Source organism: Schistocerca americana, chromosome 11 (genome assembly GCF_021461395.2).
Source record: "Schistocerca americana isolate TAMUIC-IGC-003095 chromosome 11, iqSchAmer2.1, whole genome shotgun sequence".
NCBI lineage: Eukaryota > Metazoa > Arthropoda > Insecta > Orthoptera > Acrididae > Schistocerca > Schistocerca americana.
In genome coordinates this window covers 31,070,257-31,095,910 of record NC_060129.1, presented here as the reverse complement: position 1 = coordinate 31,095,910, position 25,654 = coordinate 31,070,257, and positions in this window count along the sequence as shown.

The following is a 25,654-nucleotide window of genomic DNA, read 5'->3' as shown; positions in this document are numbered from 1 at the left end:
AGCGCGGACTTCAATGCGAGATACCTCTAACAGTTTCCATAACGAAACTTTGTCTCGAAACCTGGCAGAAAATCCAAAGAGATTCTGGTCATATGTAAAGTATTTTAGCGGCAAGACACAATCAATGCCTTCTCTGCACGATAGCAATGGAGTTACTATCGAAGACAATGCTGCAAAAAGAGAGTTACTAAACACAGCCTTCCGAAATGCCTTCACAAAAGAAGACGAAGTAAATATTCCAGAATTCGAAACAAGAATAGCTGCCAAAATGAGTAATGTAGAAGTAAATATCCTCGGAGTAGTGAAGCAACTTAAATCACTTAATAAAATCAAGTCTTCTGCTCCAGACTGTATACCAATTAGGTTTCTTTTATTCTTATGCATTTGCTCCATAGTTAATAATCATATATAAACATTCACTCAACGAAAGATCCGTACCCAAAGACTGGAGAGTTGCACAGGTCACACCAATGTTCAAGAAAGGTAATAGGAGAAATCCACTTAATTAGAGACCCATACCATTAACATCGATATGCAGCAGGATTCTGGAACATATGTTGTGTTTGAACATTATGAGTTACCTCGAAGAGAACGGTCTATTGACACACAGTCAACATGGGTTTGGAAAACATCGTTCTTGTGAAACACAACTAGCTCTTTATTCGCATGAAGTGTTGAGTGCTATTGAAAAGGGATTTCAAATCGATTCCGTATTTCTGGATTTCCGGAAGGGTTTTGACACTGTACCACACAAGCGGCTCGTAGTGAAATTGTATGCTTATGGACTATCGTCTCAGTTACGTGACTGGATTTGCGATTTCCTGTCAGAGAGGTCACAGTTCGTAGTAATAGGCCCTTTGCTGTTCCTTATCTACACTCCTGGAAATTGAAATAAGAACACCGTGAATTCATTGTCCCAGGAATGGGAAACTTTATTGACACATTCCTGGGGTCAGATACATCACATGATCACACTGACAGAACCACAGGCACATAGACACAGGCAACAGAGCATGCACAATGTCGGCACTAGTACAGTGTATATCCACCTTTCGCAGCAATGCAATCTGCTATTCTCCCATGGAGACGATCGTAGAGATGCTGGATGTAGTCCTGTGGAACGGCTTGCCATGCCATTTCCACCTGGCGCCTCAGTTGGACCAGCGTTCGTGCTGGACGTGCAGACCGCGTGAGACGACGCTTCATCCAGTCCCAAACATGCTCAATGGGGGACAGATCCGGAGATCTTGCTGGCCAGGGTAGTTGACTTACACCTTCTAGAGCACGTTGGGTGGCACGGGATACATGCGGACGTGCATTGTCCTGTTGGAACAGCAATTTCCCTTGCCGGTCTAGGAATGGTAGAACGATGGGTTCGATGACGGTTTGGATGTACCGTGCACTATTCAGTGTCCCCTCGACGATCACCAGTGGTGTACGGCCAGTGTAGGAGATCGCTCCCCATACCATGATGCCGGGTGTTGGCCCTGTGTGCCTCGGTCGTATGCAGTCCTGATTGTGGCGCTCACCTGCACGGCGCCAAACACGCATACGACCATCATTGGCACCAAGGCAGAAGCGACTCTCATCGCTGAAGACGACACGTCTCCATTCGTCCCTCCATTCACGCCTGTCGCGACACCACTGGAGGCGGGCTGCACGATGTTGGGGCGTGAGCGGAAGATGGCCTAACGGTGTGCGGGACCGTAGCCCAGCATCATGGAGACGGTTGCGAATGGTCCTCGCCGATACCCCAGGAGCAACAGTGTCCCTAATTTGCTGGGAAGTGGCGGTGCGGTCCCCTACGGCACTGCGTAGGATCCTACGGTCTTGGCGTGCATCCGTGCGTCGCTGCGGTCCGGTCCCAGGTCGACGGGCACGTGCACCTTCCGCCGACCACTGGCGACAACACCGATGTACTGTGGAGACCTCACGCCCCACGTGTTGAGCAATTCGGCGGTACGTCCACCCGGCCTCCCGCATGCCCACTATACGCCCTCGCTCAAAGTCCGTCAACTGCACATACGGTTCACGTCCACGCTGTCGCGGCATGCTACCAGTGTTAAAGACTGCGATGGAGCTCCGTATGCCACGGCAAACTGGCTGACACTGACGGCGGCGGTGCACAAATGCTGCGCAGCTAGCGCCATTCGACGTCCAACACCGCGGTTCCTGGTGTGTCCGCTGTGCCGTGCGTGTGATCATTGCTTGTACAGCCCTCTCGCAGTGTCCGGAGCAAGTATGGTGGGTCTGACATACCGGTGTCAATGTGTTCTTTTTTCCATTTCCAGGAGTGTATATAAAGGATTTGGGAGACAATCTGAGCAGGAGTCTTCGGTTGTTTGCAGATGACAGTCTCGTTTATCGACTAATAAAGTCATCAGAAGATCAAAACAAACTGCAAAACGATTTACAAAAAAATATCTGAATGGTGCAAAAAGTGGCAGTTCACCCTAAATAACGAAAAGTGTGAGGTCATCCACATGAGTGCTAAAAGGAACTCGTTTAGCTTCGGTTACACGATAAATCAGTCTAATATAAAAGTCGTTAATTCAACTAAATACCTAAGTATTACAATTACGAACAACTTAAATTGGAAAGAACACATAGAAAATGTTGTGGGGAAGGCTAACCAAAGGCTGCGTTTTATTGGCAGGACACTTAGAAAATGTAACAGACCTACTAAGGAGACTGCCTACACTACGCTTGTCCGTCCTCTTTTAGAATACTGCTGCGCGGTGTGGGATCCTTATCATATAGGACTGGCGGAGTACATCGAAAAAGTTCAAAGAAAGGCAGCACGTTTTGTACTATCGCGAAATATGGGAGAGACTGACACAGAAATGATACAGGATTTGGGATGGAAATCTTTAAAGGAAATGCGTTTTTCGTTGCGACGGAATCTTCTCACGATATTCCGATCACCAACTTCCTCCTCTGAATGCGAAAATATTTTCTTGACGCCATTCTACATAGGGCGGAACGATCACCACGATAAACTAAGGGAAATCAGAGCTCGTACAGAAAGATATAGGTGTTCATTCTTTCCGCGCGCTATACGAGATTGGAGTAATAGAGAATTGTGATTTGCAGAGTATCCATGCAGATGTAGATGTAATGATACAGGATTTGGCTTGGACACCATTAAAAGAAAGGCGTTTTTCGTTGTGACGGAATCTTCTCACAAAATGCCAGTCGCCAGCTTCCTTCTCTGAATGCGAAAATATTTTTTGACACCAGCCTACGTAGGTAGAAACGATAACCACGATAAAATAAGGGAAATCAGAGCTCGCACGGAAAGATGTTCATTCTTTCCGCGCCAGTACGAGGTTGGAATAATAGAGAATTGTGAAGGATATTCGGAGAACCCTCTGCCAGGCACTTAAATGTGATTTTCAGATTATCCATTTAGATGTAGATGTAGATAGCGACTTTGCAGTACGATAGAGGAGGATGGAAGCCTTTACTCACTTGCAACTATGAGAGAGTCTAGAGTACGTGCCTTAAGCGTTTCAGGCATTCCCATTCACATACTAAATGACTCCCGTCTCAGTATCACAGCCTAAACCATGAGCCTGTGACACCCAGAGCGACATCCCAGAGTGCAGTATGGGGTCCGCTGTTCGACCACGAGACAGGGCAGCCTGCCATGAGTCACAAGGGAGGCGCTCGCTCGGTGAGTAACAGTTTTAGAAGTAGAGGATGAGGCAGGAATAGCCCCAGGCCCACCTACAGTCCGTCTCAGTAAGACTGGATGCTACGAAATCGTATGCAGAGGGATAATAGTTGGAAAGACAGGTCGCTGGATATTTTTCACGATACTTAGAAACGGTCGCAGTGTCAAAATAGCAGGCAGAAACAGTGGCACAAGGTCTTTTGAATAACAGGATACTGAATTTTGTATTGCGGGAAACAATAACAACAAACCAGGCAACGAACTCCATGACAGATCTATTCAGGAACCTGTGTAAGTTACTGAATGTGAAGAAGTTAAGAACGAGCTCTCTCCATCGACAAGCCAATGGAAAAAGTGAAAGAGTGCACAGGACGATCAGGAAGATGCTTAGATACTACAGTGACCCATATCAAACCAACCAGGATATCTATTTGAAGTACATCGTCTCTGACTTAAAGCAGTATGCAAATCCAGGATTATGGCAATATGAAATACCATATGGTCGTAAAATGACATCACCATTTGACATATTGAAAGCAAAGAAAGGGAAGCCTAGAGAGTATGTTAAGCAATTTGCCAGAGCGATAAGGGAAATTTGGAATACAGTAGAGAGGGCAAACACACAAACTCTGGAGAAAAAGGAAGAAGCAGTGGGCCGTACAGCAAGAATGCCGCAGTATAAGGTTGGTCAGCGGGTGATGCTGTCAACTTCATATACACCTAAGGAAAAGATGAAGAAGCTTTTTGCAAAGTATCAGGGGCCATACCAAGTGGTAGACACCAAGTCACCAATAAATGTCAAGATTCAGTTGTCGAGGAGAAGGATAATCGTGCGTGTAGGGCGGCTGAAAGCTTTTCGAGGGAGTACGGAAGTTATTCCAGGGATAGGAATGTGAACCACAAGGGGAGAGTGAGGCGAAAGCTATCGGAAGAGGAAAGAAGGAGCTGTGAAATAAACAGTGATGAAGAACCAGTATGGATTAAGGCCTAGGAAAAAGAAATTGATATTTTTTTAGGTTATGTATATATTTAGTGCAATTAGTATAAGCAGCTTTGGAGCAGCAAAGAATTAAAGGGGGAGAGTAGTAATAGGTACTCGTGCTCATAGGTGAGGTTTGGAGAAGGACGTATTGAATAACACACGACTACTACAACTGAACTGAGAAGTAAAGCGGTATACCTGGGCTGCAGAAGAGGCACTTAATCAGAATACCAGGGAACTACAAACTGAAGTGGAAGTCTTAGAAAGGAACAAAGTGGTAGCAGTTCGTGAAGTTAGTATTTGGCAAGCACAAAGGAAAGTGAGAAAACTATAGGAGTCTATGTAGCAGGCTGTAAGGGGTCGGTCAGAGGTAAATCTGTTGTTCGCAGAGCAGTATTTAAAGGGTTTAACTAAAGCACAAAAGGAACTACCACCGGAGTTGAGGTACGTTTTAGATTCCAAGCGCAAAAGCTCAGATTTTTATTTCAGGATGGCCACAGTATCAGTGAGAACTGATGAAGCGAAAGTTTATATTTCCGTTTCTATACCAGTAACGGGGAAACAAGCACATCATAACTACTATAGTTCATCCAGATCCTGTAATTTGGGGAGTTTGAAGAAATTTGTAAGAGTAAAAATGCAGCAACTGCAGTTAATTGCAAAAGACAAGGGAAAATATGTACAAATGGAGGAGGGAAAATTACAAAACTGCCACTGAGGGAAAATCACAGTCTGTCCAAATATGATAATAAGAGAGGGCAGGATTCCTGCACAGTGAAATTGCTAATGGGACAAAAGGAACTAAGAAAATGCAATAAAGAAGTACTCGAGCCAGAATTGCACTTTCAGCGGCTCTAGGCGCATTGGTTGTACTCTACCTTTAACACGATGGTAGTAACGGCTAGTTGTTTCGATCAGGGGAAGCTTACACCAGCGAAGAGGCTAGAACTAAACGGAAGGGATTTGTTATTAACTGGAACAGCGAGCGAGATAATGGGGCCTACTCTCTGTTTGCCTGAAACGATTTCAGGGATAACTCAGATGAATATTTCGGAGCCTCACTTGTATTGGCCAGAGGAGCTCACGGAGCTGCTACCTGCCGGAAATCTTAGCAGTTCAAATCAAACTCTAGGGTCGGAATTAATGCAGTGTATAAACACATTTCTGAACCGGCAGGAGGGAAGAGACTCCCTGGAATCCTTATTGCAGCATTTAATTCATATCGGGAAAATCAGTACAGGAAAGAGACAATATTGCCTAATGTCCTATCAACCACTACAGCAGCACTTGTTTTGCTCAGTGTAGTCCTTGTTGTGGAACACAGAAGACGAAGCACAAGACTGAGCTTGGACCCGGCCATTGTTCACATCCAAGTGGATTAGATACCCAGAGCATAAAAGCAACAGAATATAGCTGAATGCATAGGAGGATAGTATTAAGAATAATTGGATCATTTTAGCTTTTAAGTTGAGCATAGAGCGTTAGAGGTAATTGTGCGAAAAGCCTATAATGAAACAAGCTCCAAGGTGTTTGAGTTAAGGCGCAGGACAAGGGGCGCTGTAGCAATGTGTAAGATTATGTGATCGGGTTAAAGGAAACAATTGTTAGAATAATTCTTAAGAAACGAAACAGGGCTGACAGAGCAAGTTGCCAGGAACTGTTGTGTGAAGGATAATCTAGTTTGGTTAACCTGAGAGACGGGATTTGATAAAAAGGAGGGCAGTCTAGCGTAATAGAAGGGCAGTCTAGCGTATCGACAGTATTCGGTGATAAAATACTCTGGAGCGGAAGTCATTAGCAACAGAGACAGCCGCAGGGAAGCGAGAGTGTTATGCGTTGCAAAGCAAAACACGGCCAAGTGGAATTGTGCACAGTATAGAAACATGACACTGCAGTACACTAGCGGAAGGATGGAAGGCTGTCCTCGCTTGCCACCACGAAAATGTTTAGAGTACATGCCTTAAGTTGTAAACGAACTTAGTCTACAGCATGTAAGTGCCCAGACATTCGTGTAGTAAATGATTCTTGTCTTACAATCACAGCCTAAACCGTGAACCTGTGACACACAGAGCGGCATCCCAGAGTGCAGTAAGGACTCCACTGTCCTACCGCAAGACAGTGCAGCCCAGTCTGAGTCACGAGGAAGCCGCCCACTCACTGGAGGATGTTCACTGCCGTCATCAGCTGCGCCGTCACGCTGTATTCTTGATCAGAGCCAGAGATGTCGCTGACAGTGACTTTCGAGTGACACCACGCTCGGCCCCGCTCTTCATGATCTCAGAGATGACAGATGTCAACTCTTTTGCATAAGAGCAACTGGACGCCTCCACCAAGCTTTTCCCGATGTATTATTGCCCAGGGCCAGAATAAAGAATATAGTATAACAAATCTACTGTCATCCTGACGTCTCAATTTACTCTCAACACTCTTAAGGATCATTTATCATTCCAAAGATGCATTATGCCATGAAGTGCAAGATAAGAATTTTTGAAAATGTGAACGATATTCCTCCACTTATGGTGCCTGCTATATATATTTCGACAGAAAAGCATCCAAAAAAGGGCAAGAACAACACATAATGGTGATGCCAGTAATGAACTGTTACTCATAACGAGATTCGTATTAGTCTTATTCTCTAAATACCGCTTTAAAATGTACAGTACTTATGGTAATTTTACCACGAAAATTAATACTGACAACAACTCCAATCCAATTTGTCATTTTAAGTATCTATTTTAGTACTGCCTTGAGGGTTACTTTATTTCATTTCCGCTGAGTAACTTCATACTGATATCTTCAGTGTAGAGATTGTTAAAACTGTAGAGTTATGAGGCAAAATTTAACATTCATAGTGAGCTGTTACATTAGAAGTGTGTGAATTAGGGGTCGTGTTTTTTGTACTTGGGAATTTATAGTTATATTTATTGTTTCAACATGACATTACTGAGAAAACATTTCCATTTGTCTTTTTACTTAAGTACACTACCCACTAATAGTGTTGTATTAACAAAGACTGAAGCAAAAATGTGGGTACAAATAACTGTGCACAATAATGTAACAACATTACATTAAGAAAAACTACAAAAAACTATGCAGTGGAACTCCCAGTCAGTCAAAATTTATTATCACATGAACAAAGAAATACACCAAAAATAGCGATCAGATCAACATTATTTAAATAGCTAAAACTTACTGTAACACTTGAGACAGCAGCCAGTATTACATTGCAAGGACAAAAACAATAAAATGTAAATATTAATCATGTTAAATTAAATCCAAATGCACTTGTATTAAATTTATTTTCCAAAAAGAAATGCACAATCAGGTTTCAAGATAACAGTCCCATCTTTAAGTCACCTGAAAAATTACTACTAAATGTGATGGTCAAACATATGCTGATGGAAAAAATTGTAACACCTAAAATAAATAATGTAGGCTATTGAATTTCTGGAATACATTGATCTAGGTAGCTTATTTATTAATATTGCAAGATCACAGGTTAATGTAAGTGCATCAAAATCCATTGCAAATGTGAAATGCTAGAACACTAATAACCACTGTAATCGCCAGAATGTTGAATGCAAGCAAGCAAGCGACAGGTGTCGGATGTCAGTCTGTGGGATGGAGTTCGGTGCATGTTGCACTTGGTCGGTCAATACCCGGTTGGTAAATGCTTTTGTGGGTGACACTGGAGTTGTCATCCAATAATGTCCCATATGTGATCGACTGGAGACAGATCTGGTGATTATGCAGGCCACGGCAAATGTCAACACACTGTAGAGCTCGTTGGATTGCAACAGCGCTCTGTGAGTGAGTGTTATCCTGTTGGAAGACACTCCTTGAAACGGTATACATGAATGGCAGCACAACAAATCAAATCAGCAGACTGATGTACAGATTTGCAGTCATGTTGTGTGGGATAACCATGTGAGCGCTCTTGCTGTTATACGAAAACAAACCCTTGGCCATAACTCCAGCTGTAGGTCTTGCAAGTGTAACAAGCAGACAGGCTGGTTGCCGGCCCTCAACTGGCCACCTTCTAACCAACACAAAGCTATCACTGGCACCAAGACAGAACCAGCTCTCATCAGAAAACACAAGAGACCGGCACCCTGCTCTCCGATGAGCTATCGCTGACACCGCTGAAGTCGCAAATGGTGGTGAACTGGCGTTAGTGAAACGCATGCTACAGGGCAGCTGGCTCGAAGCTGTCACTGAAGTAGCCGAATTATAACTGTTCGTTGTGTCAATGTGGTGCTAAATGGTGCTCATATTTCTACTGCAGATGCAGTACGATGGCCCAGAGCCATACGCCAAACATGATCGTCTTTTCTCTCATTAGTGCCACATGGCAATATGGAGCCCAGTCTACTTACGACCATACATTCCCATGACCACCGATATCACCAATCATGTATAGTGGCAAAATCCCTGCCAAGTCTTTCAGCAGTATCACAGAAGGAACATCCAGCTCATAGCGCTGTCACATGACGTTGTTCAAACTCAGTGATGTATTGGTAACGTTGTCTTTGTCGCCTTAAAAGCATTCTTGACTCAAATCAGCTCACGACGTCCAGCCTCAAAGGTAAGTTACAATCAAGGCCATTACACCGTGTACTTAAAATAAATCTGATATGGATTTTCGTAGTGGCGCTACTAACGCCACTCTTATGTGACTGGCGCGAAAGGTGAATAGACATCATCTTTCAGATGAGGAAACATGCCTAACAACTTTCATTTATGTCGTACGACTCTTTGTTGGTGTCACGATTTTTTTTCAGTCAGTGTACTATGATACTCTAACAAAAACAAAAAAAATTGTAATAACATATTGAGACGTTTACCTCAATACATACAAAATATACACAGAACTAATCCAACATGGAAAATATAGTGATTCTCTTGTACATGCCCTGTAAGCAGAGAATACATCTCATATATTTCGTGGCTGCACAGAAAACCGTTCAGAGATCTAGGTCTAAATAATACATAAGTGATCCCCATAAATAAAAGATTGTAAACACGTCCACTGATATCATAACATAAGCTAATCATGGCCAAACAACCCATAAAACCAATACAAACTTACATGCTCATGGGTTAGTCTTGTCAGTGGTATGTGCTCTCACACAGTGAGATAACCAGACTTCCACACACTGACATTATAAAAAGAGACAGTACAAAGTGCCTGCAGGTGCAGATGTCAGTTCATACATGATATGTCCCCTTTATGCAAAGATTCTGACTTAGCAATACTGCCTTCATGCACATACAGAACACCACACTTAAAATGTCATGTGATGGTCAATGTACTAGGCCAAGTGCACAATGGCTGGCACCTCATGGGAAAGCTGTAACCTAGTATCCCTGCTATCATCGTAGCTAACATGTCGTGAAAATGCACCATCGCCAACACACTAAAACCGCTCATTAACAAAAGATGCACTATTATTATATATAGCAACACCTGCAGTAAACCAAGTGCACCACTAACACATGTGATAAAAAGGTAAGTGGACATACCTCCTACAATGCCAATAATAGAATCTGATATCACCACATAACAGCACTAGTAATGGCAGTAACACCACTAATAAGGTCAGATACCAAAATGCATCAAGACAGACATAAGATTGTCACTGAGTTGTACCCAGTATGAGCTTTCAGAGAGCTAATGCCTCTTGGACCCGCGCCTTAAATGAAATTTTCAAACCCACCAACATATTAAGATCACTGCTACAATGGCAATATCAACTGAAATACAACTAACAACCACATATTAGGAATCAATGTATGAATAAGAACATATTAAGAAACGAGAACCTTCAGCAAGGAAGCCTGTAAGCAACAAATGCATAATATAAGAACTAATTAACCGTCCTGAGGTGAACGAGTTCAAACCCACTGTAATATCTACTACACTTATTTAATTCACGATGAGCAAAGCACTCGAACTATACATCATTAACACAGCTTAAAAAGCCAGTGGTTTTCTCTTGCCCATATAATTACACATCAACATATATGAGTCCCTTAGTGGGAGCTCCAGAAAAAAACGTCTGGACGCTTGATTTTACGTTTCATGATTACAATTTCTTCCAAGATGTCAGTGTTCGGCCTATAGGGCACTTGTGCTAGATATCTAAATCTTCGCTAACAACCTGTAAGTTCTGGTTACAGCAATAAGTGGAAGTAAACGACTGACATGATTATTCACTTCGTCGTGCTCCCTACATCTGATATGGAAGCTTCACTCATTTGGCCTGCGCATCTCGTTCTTCATGATCTATAAACCACTGCCCATTTTTCTTGGATATTAAATTCGCAGTTATTACATTTAAGTCTCTCAGCCACCGACCCACCTTATCTGAAACTTGTCGACGTTAATATACTTTGCAATATCTCTTTTCTTATCGTCCACATTCTACTTAAGGAGGACACTACCCTCTGATCCCTTTTTCGTACCCCCTCTGTCAATATTCAGTTCTATTTGTCTATTTGTTAACCATCTCCCAAGGATAATCTTTCACGTGGGCCATATATTTAATGGCATCTAGTTCTTTCTTTGTCTCTCTATTGCTCAACGGAATTTCCTGCACTCTATAGAGAATTGCTCTAAAGGCAACGTGTTTAAGGTACGTGGGATGTCCAGAAGAATTTGGTGTCAAATTATATTTTGTGGTGGTCATATCATAAATACTGAACAGAATTTTTCTTTCATTCAGAGAGACGTTTAAATCCAAATAGGATGGCTTATCTTCCTATGATAATTCGACAGTAAATTTAATATAAGGATTTTGGCTATTAACCACCTTACACATTTCATCTACCAGATCATTATTACCATAAAAATCGCAATTATATCGTTAGTATACCCCTTGTAGCCCACTGTCTTGTCCTTGAACGTGGCTGGGCATTAAGGAATCTTTGCTCAAAATGGGCCATGTGAGGCAGTGGCTGTGGGGGAGCCCTTGGCCAACCCCATATTTCATTCGTAAGTTTGTTCCCCTAATTAGAAATAGGATTACCAATTATAATTTCGTAAGATCAGCAAAGTTCGCAGTCGTCTTGGGAAGTAGTGCCTCCAAATTTTTTATTCTGTCCTCAATGTCGGTTGAGATTTTATATGTCATGCATAGCACTTGGTGAACCTTCCGGCTCTTCTGACACAAGCTGCGACCCTCTGCTACTAGAGGGTTCCTAATTGTAGCGTGTAGAATGACAGCATGTAACACAACTATGTCAATGCGTGAAGATCCCTAAGAAACAGGAAGTACGAATTCCAAGAGTTTGCCCACACATGGAGCATCCTCACATGGAGCATTCTCACCTTCAGCATGACATTGCCAGACCACACACGAGGGCTGAGGCATCTGGAATAATCCGACGCCTGGAGCTCATACTAGTTCTCTCTTTCACAATGGGGTGTGATAATATTTTAATTTTTTAAAAATTTCGTTCCTTATACAGCCAAACTGTATTTCACTGCAGAGCCATGCTTAGGCAGGGATTGCCGGTTTGGTACCACTTACCACTGGATATGGTAACTAGCTCACACTTTGGTCACATTCATACCATTCTGACAGCGAGAATGGTGTCAAGGCGATGCTTAGGTGAAGCATTGCTGCCAAGGGAACTCTTTTAGAAAACCCTCCAGCAACAAATCAGAGAACTGCAAATGGTAATGTGGGGTCTGACCTGACTCGCTCTTGGCAACTAGCCTTCGACTGGATCGTCCATCCCTCTCTTGAGCAATATGCCCGTCAGTCTGTTAGTCGCCTCCTAAGCGCCACTTGTACACGTTAGACGTTGATTTCAGAAATAAAAATCAGACAGTTGTTTTGAATCACAATCCACTTGTCATTTTTGGAAAATTCTCTCGATTTTCGTAGACTCCCAGACGCCTACATCCTAAAATTGCCTTGCCGTCACCAATTCCTGTACGCAGAAGTCATCTGCAGGATTCGAATACACTGTCCATTTCGACATACGGATATTTTGTTTTGCCGATGGATGCCACGTCTCTGTTATCGAGTTTGTTGCAGGTCGTTAGCGCATAGTAACAAAACAGCGTTCTATACACGTGATGAGATCGGCCAGACTACGCTGTGAATCGTTTTCCCACTTTTTCTTGTCATTCAGATGTGTCCACATATGCCGCGCTCCGTGAACACTAGCGTGGACCGCTACTCCCCAACGTTCCGGCCACAGAGGCACATCTTCTACGCCGCACTGTCACCACATCGTTGTGGGTGGCAGCCCCGCCCGAGCCACCACCTCCGTCGCTATTCCTTCACTCAGCGAGAGTTCCAGTGACCACCGTGGGTCGGTGCCACATTTTAGAGGACCTTGGTCGTCGTCCCTGCTGTCGACGTGCCGTTGCTGACGTCGATGCCGTCGCCGGCGCACCTTTCCCTGCCGAGAAATTAAAGTAAGTCCCGCTAGCCATGCTTACACTTTGTCGCCGCTTCTCAGCGAACTGCCTTTGTTGTAAATCGTTGTAGGTAGGACCTAATTTTCATTCGAATGTTGTGACATCATTCTTGTCAAAGTTACGTGGTTTTCAAGTAACTGTTTTCCCTCTGGAGGGATTCGTGTTCAAGAGCGACCAAAGTAGCAGCTGCTGGGAATGGCAACACGGACCCTTTCCATACGCCAGCTGAACATATCAATATATTTACCTGTCAGAATTTAGTGTTACAGGAATAATGTGAAGAACTGGCGCGAAGGGATGAAACTGAGCACAGAGCCTGTCGGACAGCTGCAAGTTTTTGAGGAACCCCTACAGCATCTGTAGCAACCATTGCAAGCAGCTCCCCTGCAGTCTCTTTTATGCCTACATTTTCGGGAAAGCAGAATGGAAGTGTTACTACTTTCTTATAGAATATTCACGATCTGTGGCATCTTTGGACTTAGCCGAATGGAGTTTTGCTGAACATACTCAGGTTAAAGTTGTCAGATGACAGACGTAAGTACGTTGAATGTGTTTTTGCATTATAAAACGCAATAAAATTTGAAGCAATTCAGTTCAATTCAATTTAGTTCATCCCTACGAATTTTAGATCTGTTTTCTGGAAACTCTAAATAGGTCGTACATATTCGTTAATAATGGTGACACACAATGTTTCATATTATATATGTAGTAGTAAATCATGTTAACAGCAAACACTTGTAATATTAACGTAGAATTGAAACAGAACATTCTGAAAATAAGAATTAATTAAAAAAAAAACGAAATTAAGGGGAATTAACTCAAGATCCAAGCGAATAACTTCTGTCTTAAGAACCTCAGGTTTTCCAACTAACTACAGCTACACCTACTTCTGAACCTGTCGTTGCTGCACTATTCTACATCACCCAGATTGGTATGTGCATGACTTAGCAATTCTCATGTCAATGCATACCCGTGTGGGTGGTCTCTTAATTGCATGTGTATGTGCCTATTATTATCTATAACTGAAAAAATGCTTTTTGTGAACTGTTGACATTATTTTGATACTCAGAGCGTCCACTTGATCGTGTAGACTGAACGTTAAGCAGTTGCCTTTTGGATATCTGATGTCCTATCATACTGATTTCACACTTAAAATTTCGGTATCTTTCAATTGTTTGCAGATTGCAATCTCTCTCTACCTGAAAAAGGGGACATCTGAGGACGACATGATCACCACAATCCTCCTCTCCACGTTCACAGATTCGTGTGTTACTACATTCCACAAGGTGCAGATTTATGGGATATGGACCGTGCCCTCGACCTCGTGCACCATACCTAGTTGTGGAATTTGAATATGTTCCTGATGCTTGACTATATGTGTTACACACTCCTTGTAGTGCTCCTAACATCCCAATCAGACAGCTATTCATCTAACTTCGAGGCTCATAAAAGTCTTTTATCAATGATATGCATACCTGTGATCTCATACAAATGATCATATTGCTCACACCCTAACCGAAACAGCACTTCCCTATAACAAACCACGATATCCATCAGACATATCCTAATAATCAGGAATAAACCCTCTATAGGTGTAGTACGAAAGGCACAGTGAGCTCCACTGAATTTGTCGCAGTATTGTTTTGTTGCTCCCTAGTCTAAGATGACGAGTCAAGATGCTGGTAGTGACGTCCATAATGGTGTTGAAGTTAACTTCGTGATATAACCATACCACATGAAATGGTAATTTATAGTCAGTAGTCCCAGCACAGGCAATATTATGCATAATTTTTGCCGCTTTCTGAGTAACAGATTTTTAGTGTTCTAGGTAGTTTCTTTTCTCGACTAGAAGAAAGCCTAAACATCTACTAGCAGTTCTGCATTTTTCAGGTATTCCATCAAGCCTCAGGGAAGGATTCCTACTAAGAGAAAGCCTTCCCTTCAGAAGTATGTACGTGGTTCTATGAACAGCATTAGTCAGTTTGTTGCTCTTGCACCGACGCTGCATCTGAGGAAGAACATCGCTCGCCTTTGCCTTAAGTCTCGCCATGGAATCTGCAGACACACCTACTAGGATGTCACAGATGTAACTGGGTTCAATACTAAGATCTCAAACCAGTGGACTACTTACAGAACTTTGAGGTTAGCCCTAGGCAATATTTTTAATTACCTTTCTCTGAAGCCTTGGCATACGATTTAGCGGAGCACTACTCCAACAAATGAGAAGTCAGCTACTACAGAGACCATTTATCCACTTTAAGGCACAAGATGAATGAAGATTTTGAAGTGTTTGCTGATCAGATATGAGCTGTGTCAGATGGCACATATGTGTTAGGGTGGGGCGCCACATGTAATGACGTGTTAATTGAGGTAGCTAGAACCAGAACAATTGACGTCTTCATATGTGGAATAAATCTGCAGATATATAGAGAAGCAAAGGTGGTCTCACCTACTTCACTAGATGAAGCAGTAAGACTGATACTTTTTTGCAAGGTGACTTCAAGGTTCGTCCCTACTCTGTCGCAAAGCAATAAGCTGCGCTACGTTTTGCTTTACTGTATGATTACATGATGATGGCGTCCTCTTGGGTAAAATATTCCGGAGGTAAAATAGTCCCCCATTCGGATCTCCGGGCGGGGACTACTCAAGAGGATGTCGTTATCAGGAGAAAGAAAACTGGTGTTCTACGGATCGGAGCGTGGAATGTCAGATCCCTTAATCGGGCAGGTAGGTTAGAAAATTTAAAAAGGGAAATGGATAGGTTGATGTTAGATATAGTGGGAATTAGTGAAGTTCGGTGGCAGGAGGAACAAGACTTCTGGTCAGGTGACTACAGGGTTATAAACACAAAATCAAATAGGGGGAATGCAGGAGTAGGTTTAATAATGAATAGGAAAATAGGAATGCGGGTAAGCTACTACAAACAGCATAGTGAACGCATTATTGTGGCCAAGATAGATACGAAGCCCACACCTACTACAGTAGTACAAGTTTATATGCCAACTAGCTCTGCAGATGACGAAGAAATTGAAGAAATGTATGATGAAATAAAAGAAATTATTCAGATTGTGAAGGGAGACGAAAATTTAATAGTCATGGGTGACTGGAATTCGAGTGTAGGAAAAGGGAGAGAAGGAAACATAGTAGGTGAATATGGATTGGGGGACAGAAATGAAAGAGGAAGCCGCCTGGTAGAATTTTGCACAGAGCACAACATAATCATAACTAACACTTGGTTTAAGAATCATGAAAGAAGGTTGTATACATGGAAGAACCCTGGAGATACTAAAAGGTATCAGATAGATTATATAATGGTAAGACAGAGATTTAGGAACCAGGTTTTAAATTGTAAGACATTTCCAGGGGCAGATGTGGACTCTGACCACAATCTATTGGTTATGACCTGTAGATTAAAACTGAAGAAACTGCAAAAAGGTGGGAATTTAAGGAGATGGGACTTGGATAAACTAAAAGAACCAGAGGTTGTACAGAGATTCAGGGAGAGCATAAGGGAGCAATTGACAGGAATGGGGGAAATAAATACAGTAGAGGAAGAATGGGTAGCTTTGAGGGATGAAGTAGTGAAGGCAGCAGAGGATCAAGTAGGTAAAAAGACGAGGGCTAGTAGAAATCCTTGGGTAACAGAAGAAATATTGAATTTAATTGATGAAAGGAGAAAATATAAAAATGCAGTAAGTGAAACAGGCAAAAAGGAATACAAACGTCTCAAAAATGAGATCGACAGGAAGTGCAAAATGGCTAAGCAGGGATGGCTAGAGGACAAATGTAAGGATGTAGAGGCCTATCTCACTAGGGGTAAGATAGATACCGCCTACAGGAAAATTAAAGAGACCTTTGGAGATAAGAGAACGACTTGTATGAATATCAAGAGCTCAGATGGAAACCCAGTGCTAAGCAAAGAAGGGAAAGCAGAAAGGTGGAAGGAGTATATAGAGGGTCTATACAAGGGCGATGTACTTGAGGACAATATTATGGAAATGGAAGAGGATGTAGATGAAGATGAAATGGGAGATACGATACTGCGTGAAGAGTTTGACAGAGCACTGAAAGACCTGAGTCGAAACAAGGCCCCCGGAGTAGACAATATTCCATTGGAACTACTGACGGCCGTGGGAGAGCCAGTCCTGACAAAACTCTACCATCTGGTGAGCAAGATGTATGAAACAGGCGAAATACCCTCAGACTTCAAGAAGAATATAATAATTCCAATCCCAAAGAAAGCAGGTGTTGACAGATGTGAAAATTACCGAACTATCAGCTTAATAAGTCACAGCTGCAAAATACTAACACGAATTCTTTACAGACGAATGGAAAAACTAGTAGAAGCCAACCTCGGGGAAGATCAGTTTGGATTCCGTAGAAACACTGGAACACGTGAGGCAATACTGACCTTACGACTTATCTTAGAAGAAAGATTAAGGAAAGGCAAACCTACGTTTCTAGCGTTTGTAGACTTAGAGAAAGCTTTTGACAATGTTGACTGGAATACTCTCTTTCAAATTCTAAAGGTGGCAGGGGTAAAATACAGGGAGCGAAAGGCTATTTACAATTTGTACAGAAACCACATGGCAGTTATAAGAGTCGAGGGACATGAAAGGGAAGCAGTGGTTGGGAAGGGAGTAAGACAGGGTTGTAGCCTCTCCCCGATGTTGTTCAATCTGTATATTGAGCAAGCAGTAAAGGAAACAAAAGAAAAATTCGGAGTAGGTATTAAAATTCATGGAGAAGAAATAAAAACTTTGAGGTTCGCCGATGACATTGTAATTCTGTCAGAGACAGCAAAGGACTTGGAAGAGCAGTTGAATGGAATGGACAGTGTCTTGAAAGGAGGATATAAGATGAACATCAACAAAAGCAAAACAAGGATAATGGAATGTAGTCTAATTAAGTCGGGTGATGCTGAGGGAATTAGATTAGGAAATGAGGCACTTAAAGTAGTAAAGGAGTTTTGCTATTTGGGGAGCAAAATAACTGATGATGGTCGAAGTAGAGAGGATATAAAATGTAGACTGGCAATGGCAAGGAAAGCGTTTCTGAAGAAGAGAAATTTGTTAACATCCAGTATTGATTTAAGTGTCAGGAAGTCATTTCTGAAAGTATTCGTATGGAGTGTAGCCATGTATGGAAGTGAAACATGGACGATAAATAGTTTAGACAAGAAGAGAATAGAAGCTTTCGAAATGTGGTGCTACAGAAGAATGCTGAAGATTAGATGGGTAGATCATGTAACTAATGAGGAAGTATTGAATAGGATTGGGGAGAAGAGAAGTTTGTGGCACAACTTGACCAGAAGAAGGGATCGGTTGGTAGGGCATGTTCTGAGGCATCAAGGGATCACCAATTTAGTATTGGAGGGCAGCGTGGAGGGTAAAAATCGTAGAGGGAGACCACGAGATGAATACACTAAGCAGATTCAGAAGGATGTAGGTTGCAGTAGGTACTGGGAGATGAAAAAGCTTGCACAGGATAGAGTAGCATGGAGAGCTGCATCAAACCAGTCTCAGGACTGAAGACCACAACAACAACAACAACGTTTTTGTAAATGGTACGCATTCCAAACACTGGTATGCAAGTACTGCCTGCCCAAAAGATCAGAGACTGAATCTTCAATAGCTGAATTCTCCACATGATAGTAGAAAAAAGTGTGAGTACACGTTGGGGAAATGGTCAGGGATCAGGCCTCACCACCCATCCTCCATGCAATGTGGGCAATGTATCCAGCCCAAGACAGAAGTGTAATGAGGTGGCAAACAGTTTTAAAGGCCAATATCAGAGGAAGAGCTGCCAAAGTGTCAGTAGACACAGGAACTCAAATTAAAGCATTATTTGTTTCTCTTAATAATAAGAGTGCACTTAAATTGTGCACATTAGTGGATTAAGAGCAGAAGTAATACTACCCACAGGAATATGTTCTGTAAACCTACAGATGCATGGTAAGAACTATGGTTTTGTTATGAATCTTGGGAGAAGAAGCAGAAGGGATTTCAGTGTAATTCTAGAGAAGGATTTCCTACACTGGCACTGAGTGGTGGAAGATTATGGGACGCATATTATTCGATTCAGTGAGGCAGCTATTTCTGTGGAACTCGCGACCCTCAATCGCTAGGAATTTGTGGAATGAGCCTCTTCCACAACCTCCAACAGAACTACATACATGGGCATTTGAAATTCACACAACTGGTAACAATCAGCGCCTGGCACAGGACAGACTTCACGATCCAAATACTGCTTAGATTGGACTTTCTCGTTGGTACACTCAGTCTAAACAACGTTCTATACAGGTCGTAGATTCATGTGAGAAGTAGTGTAAATAAAATAGAGAGACTGGTAAAGAAGTTTTGTGCTCCAGTATTTATTGATGATTTTCGGTAAGGTGATATAGACATTACACGTGGAACAATACTTGCTAGTGCTCAGGAAGTTGTCGAGGAATAATTTCAGTGAGAAAATAAGTTAAGGGGCTCCGGAAAGGCTCAAAATCATGAAAAGTTCAATTTTTACTTTTTTGCATTTTCTGAATCTGCAGACTATTACCTTTTAATAGATATATAATTTATTCAATTCCGAAGACTACAACTATTTTAAAATTTTTTTTGAAATGTATTCTACATGGGCGTGACCCACTGTGGCGCTGTTAAACTGCTGTCAAATGGTGTTATTATTAATGTCTGTGTTCATCAGGTACATTTTAGTGATGTGAGATAAAGTATGTGTTGTGGCTAACCTGTGATGGTTCAATATATATCGCTGGTGTGATTGTAGATTGTTTCATGTTTATTTACTCTGTCGTTATCTCGAAAATATTCGTAATTAATTCTGTTTCTTGAGTCTCTGTTTTGTTGAAGTATAATAATGAGTAAAAGTAAAGTTATTAGAAATCCTCTGAAGGCTTTTAAGAAAAGGAGAAATGTTGGAAAGCCAAAGGTATGTGTTATTACTGTAAACAATAAAGACGATAACCAAGTGAGTGAACCTAACCTCTCAAGTACACCTGCCCATAGCAGTCAAAGTGGGAAAGAAAATACTTCACAGAAGAAGCTTGGTTCAATGAGTGAAAACTATGAATGTTTTATGGGCGAATCGGATGTGAATGAAATATTTGATATGTCGGTTCTCAAAGGAATTTTTTCAAACTGTGTAAGATGTATTCATTGTAGTGAAGTTGGTCTGGAACTCTCCATAATAAAGCATGTAGGACTTGCTAGTGAAATACAACTGAAATGTGATAAGTGTTCATACATGACCACCTTTTGGAACAGTGTTGCAGTAACTGCAACTGGAGAAAATGGTAGCAAAATCTACGAACACAACAACGAGCGATGCTTGCTTTAGACAAGGAACGCCTTCGGGCTGCAGACAGGGCTGTAAAGAGTCTAGAAATACAAGCAAGAGTAAACAGGAGGAGGAACAAGAGGAAGCTGGAAGAGGAGTTTGCAGAGGATGAAGATAATCCATCCTATGGACCTGGAATGCACTAAAAAGTTAATCCAATCTTTGTCGCTCGATTCCCAAAACTTTTATTTTCTCATACTAATTACATGTTTTCCAAGGATCTTCCAAACATATTTGTTTCAAACTTTCAGTAAATGTTACACAGTACCTGCTGCATAATTTAACACAGCCTTTTTCCAAAAAACTGTATATTTTTTAATATATAAATAAAAAATTGCAAAAAAATGTTGTGAATTTTCATTACAATTGAAAAAAAAAATCATCTTTAATAACTGAACTAAAATTTTGTAAAATTCCTGTGTTAAGTTGTAGCCCATATTCCAATAAATAATCTGTAAAAAGTTCAACTTCCTATCTCAAATACTTTGTGAGGAAAGATGTAATTTATAAGCGTTATTTTAACATTGCAAGTATAGGGCGTTCCGGAGCCCCTTAAAGCGTAAGAGCAAGAAGCAGCTGACAGAAGGAGAATTTGCACGGTAGCGCCCTTACTTGAAAATCAGGCCTATGAGAAGTTAGCACATTTGCCAGTGTCAGTGTAATCTTTTGTACTCGATATTAAAGGAATATGCTTGGTTGTTCGAGGATCAGCAGTATATGTCAGTCACTGACGTTGTACAACACGGAATTCAAACTTAAGACATTAGGCCACTTGCTTAGAAACGGGACAGGTTCGGAACCGGACAGATTAATATTTTATCTACAATCTGTTGTTCAGGATGTTACACAACAACTGCTAGTTGCAGGGATAGATCAATCCTCTGCGAACTCCTGCTAGGTTCCTATCGTTATGGTACCCAAAAAGGCAATCAGTAAAGAGAAAGCCTATCGCCTATGCATTAACGTACAAGCAGTAAACAAGGTAATTACCACTGATACCTACCCTCGACCCCATATTGACGAAACATTAGACAGACTGGGAAACTGTAGGTATTTTGCTACCTTTCATATGTATTCTAATTACCACCAAATTCCGATTGCACCAGAATACCTAAAAACCGCATTTGTGGTTCCATGAAGGTTGTATGAGTTTTTGCACATGCCTTTCAGCCTTACAAATGCGCCTGTCACTTTCCAAAGATACGCTGACTTGTTACTAAGATGATTGAAGCCTACAACGTCTTTAGTGTATTTGGATGATGTCATATTTTCAAGGAGTACTGAGGAACATTTGGTGAGATTGAGGTACGTTTTATCAAGGTTACAGCTTACACATTTGAATTTAAAATTGTTTTTTCTGCACAATCAAAGGTTAAGTACCTAGGACATATTATCAGTTCAGATGAGGTTAAGACAAATCCACAGCTATCCAAAGCAGTTGAGACTCTTCCAGGCCCACTAATGTTAAGGAGATGCAACTTTTCTTGGCCTCACTAATTATTATCATCTTTGGTAAAGGATTGTGCTATGACACTAAGTTGTTAAAGCAAGTTGCAGTGCTTTAGCGGACAGAAGGAATTGAATTGGCTATGAGGAAACTTAAATATGATTTGACAGGTACACATTATTAATATACTGATTCTGAAAAGCCTTTTATCCTTTGAACAGACACCTCGAATATCCTATAACTGCTGTTCTTTGTCAGGAATAATTGCTAGCACTTAAATTCGGAGACAACTATTTTAGATGTTATTTCTACAGAAGAAAATCACTGTGGTCTCTGATTATACTGCTCCTTTGTAGAGGCTCAGTTTAAAGGACCCCAGTAGTCATTTGATTCGTTGGGCGTTAAAACCATCAAAAAACGATTATGACGTATGCCACAAACGAAGCGGTTCACACCTGAGTACTGATGCATTGAGCCATAAGGTCAAAATGATTCAGAATGACAATGTTTTAATAGAGGCATTGAGAGATGTACAGTGTCACTGGTACAATTCTCTTCCACATTTTGTCGCAGTTGATCATATTCCATGATACATAAATCCCCCTGAGCAACAGAGTCATAATTGCAGAAAGAGTTGCAAGCATGTATAATAGCTCAGTATCATGGCACTTTGCAGGCATGTCATAATGGACAAAAACCATGAATGCCAGAATAGACACACGGCATTGAACGGAAGATAGACGGACTAATGTTCAGAAGTACATCCAAAACTACTTGCTTGTTGTCAGAGGTCAGTCCCACTAGGAACTTAATTTGCCTTGCAAACACTTCTAGACGCTATAGACGTTGCAAACCCGTTTCAGAATGTTGCCTTGGACAATGTCAGGCCGTTCCCACAGACCACACAAAATAATAAATATATCCCATCTATCACTGATTTTTTCTTAGATATGTAATTGTAGTACAAGTTGCAGATATGACTACAGGAACAGCAACAAGTGCCTTTGTTAATAGTTAAGTTTTATCATTCGGAAGTCCTCATAATATTTTGACTGAATGGAAGACTAATTTCATATTCACCCTGTTTTTACAAGTGTACAAATTACTATGAAACAAAAAAAAAAACAGAGAAACACTCCTTTTCATCCAAAAGGTAATAGCCACCGCCAATGTGTTCATCAAACAACAGTTCGGCTGTTGTCTTACTACATAAACCACTCAATGACTGGGACAGGTAGGTTGCCTATGTAACGTCTGCGTAAAATAGTCATATACATGCATCAACTAGGCATACATCCTACGAGGAAGTATATGGACGGCCTATGAGCTCCCTATCTTAACATGATAAACTCCAGTCTGTCGTGGATCTGGCAGAAGTTGTCACCTCAAGGCTATCCGGAAGGAGATCAAACAAAATAAATATAAGCAACCCAGAAAACAAAATGAACGAGGTAACAAAGTGGCTGTGCTTTCTCTGTATAAACCTGGGGACCTACTTTTGATTCGTAAGCCCATGATTAAGAAAGGGAAGACTAAGAAATTCATGCCTCAATACGAAACCCCTTTTTCGATCATAAGAGTAACTTCTGTTAATGCAGACCATACAGTGGCAGTCCATTCTGTCTGGTTACAGCTGTATCATGATAAAGCTCTGCCACCCTCTGTAGTGTCACTTAGTCCAGCTCAAAATAGTTTATGCAGAAATGCAGGAAAAAAGGACAAGTTGCTGTCAGCATATACTCAGTATGCCTTGAGGTCATGGGACTGAGGTATTGTTTGTTTGAACGAGTTTCATGTGACATTTTATTCTGTATAGGAGTGATTTCACTGTGGGAAGAAATGTATTTTATTGATGCAGTTGTGAGTAATAATTCTGTCGTTCAGTCAGTCATTTTGACTGACTAGTGCAAACGAATTGTGCTAGAATGTGAACCAGTCTCCAGTTGAGGCTAGTTTGCCATCTCTCATTTGCAGTTTCTTTCTTTCTTTTTTTTTTTTTTTTTTTTTTACGCAAGAAGCTGCAAGAATTGCTTTCTAAAGTAGGAGTGTGCCTTGCAGTATTCTAAGTTACTGTATATTAATAGCAAAGTAACGAGAGCAATGATAACGTAAAAGATTAAAGTGTAACGGGAAGTAATTGCTTATACAGTGGACAAGAGTTTAGAGAGATCAGTTGTTTTACAATTATAATGTACCAGTAAAAGAGAATGTGAGAGGCTGCTATTCATCATCATCAGGAGGTTACTATGTTACTCCGTAAAGCTTTAGAAGTTCCTTTAAGTGAGAAACGCACTGTGATGATACATGAAATGACTGTTACCTTTGCGTTATGTGCACTAAAGATTTTATATCATGTGAAATGGACTTTTTACGAACGCATTTACACTAGTGAAAGCGAGGTTTAATCAGTACTACATTGCTATAAGATGAGAATGACAGTTTTAAAGTAGAAGAATGTTTTTCTTAACCAGCTCATAAGCAGCGTTGAAGTGAAATAGAAAACTGGTAACGTTAAAAACAAAGTGTCTTTCCAGTAACTGCTATTAATTGAATGGTTTCTTTACAGCAATACATATTTTTCTTTTGCCGAGTTTTGTACGAAAAACACAAACACCATATTTTCACTTATTATCAGATGTCATGCTATTTCCACTTCACTACCAAATTTACTTTAGGATTCATAGGTCTCTTGTCCACAATAGGCAAGTAAAGTACTTAATTAAATACATGAAGAGACAAGAGATAGGTGCATTCATTTATATAACAGTTAAGAATCGAATTTGGAACAATCAGAGGACCTCTACAGGGTGGTCCATTGATAGTGACCAGGCCAAATATCTCACGAAATAAACGTCAAACGAAAACACTACAAAGAACGAAACTCGTCTAGCTTGATGGGGGAAACCAGATGGCACTATGGTTGGTCCGCTAGTTGGCGCTGCCATAGGTCAAACGGATATCAACAGCGTTTTTTTAAAATAGGAAATCCCATTTTTTATTACATATTCGTGTAATACGTAAGGAAATATGAATGTTTTAGTTGGAGCACTTATTTCGCTTTGTGACAGATGGTGCTGCAATAGTCACAAACGTATAAGTACGTGGTATCACGTAACATTCTGCCAGTGCGGACGGTATTTGCTTCGTGATACATTACCCGTGTTAAAATGGATCGTTTACCAATTGCGGAAAAGGTCGACATCTTGTTGATGTACAGCTATTGTGATCAAAATGCCAAACGGGCGTGTGCTATGTATGCTGCTCGATATCCTGGACGACATCATCCAAGTGTCCGGACCGTTCGCCGGAGAGTTACGTTACTTAAGGAAACAGGAAGTGTTCAGCCACATGTGAAACGACAACCACGACCTGCAACAAATGACGATGCCCACGTAGGTGTTTTAGCTGTTGTCACGGCTAATCCGCACACCAGTAGCAGACAAATTGCGCGAGAATCGGGAATCTCAAAAACGTCTGTGTTGAGAATGCTGCATCAACATCGATTGCACCCTAACAATATTTCTATGCGCCAGGAATTGCATGGCGACGACTTTGAACGTCGTATACAGTTCTGCCACTGGGCACAACAGAAATTACGGGGCGATGACAGATTTTTTGCACAGGTTCTATTTAGCGACGAAGTGTCATGCACCAACAGTGGTAACGTAAACCGGCATAATATGCACTATTGGGCAACGGAAAATCCACGATGTCTGCGCCAAGTGGAACATCAGCGACCTTGACGGGTTAATGTATGGTGCA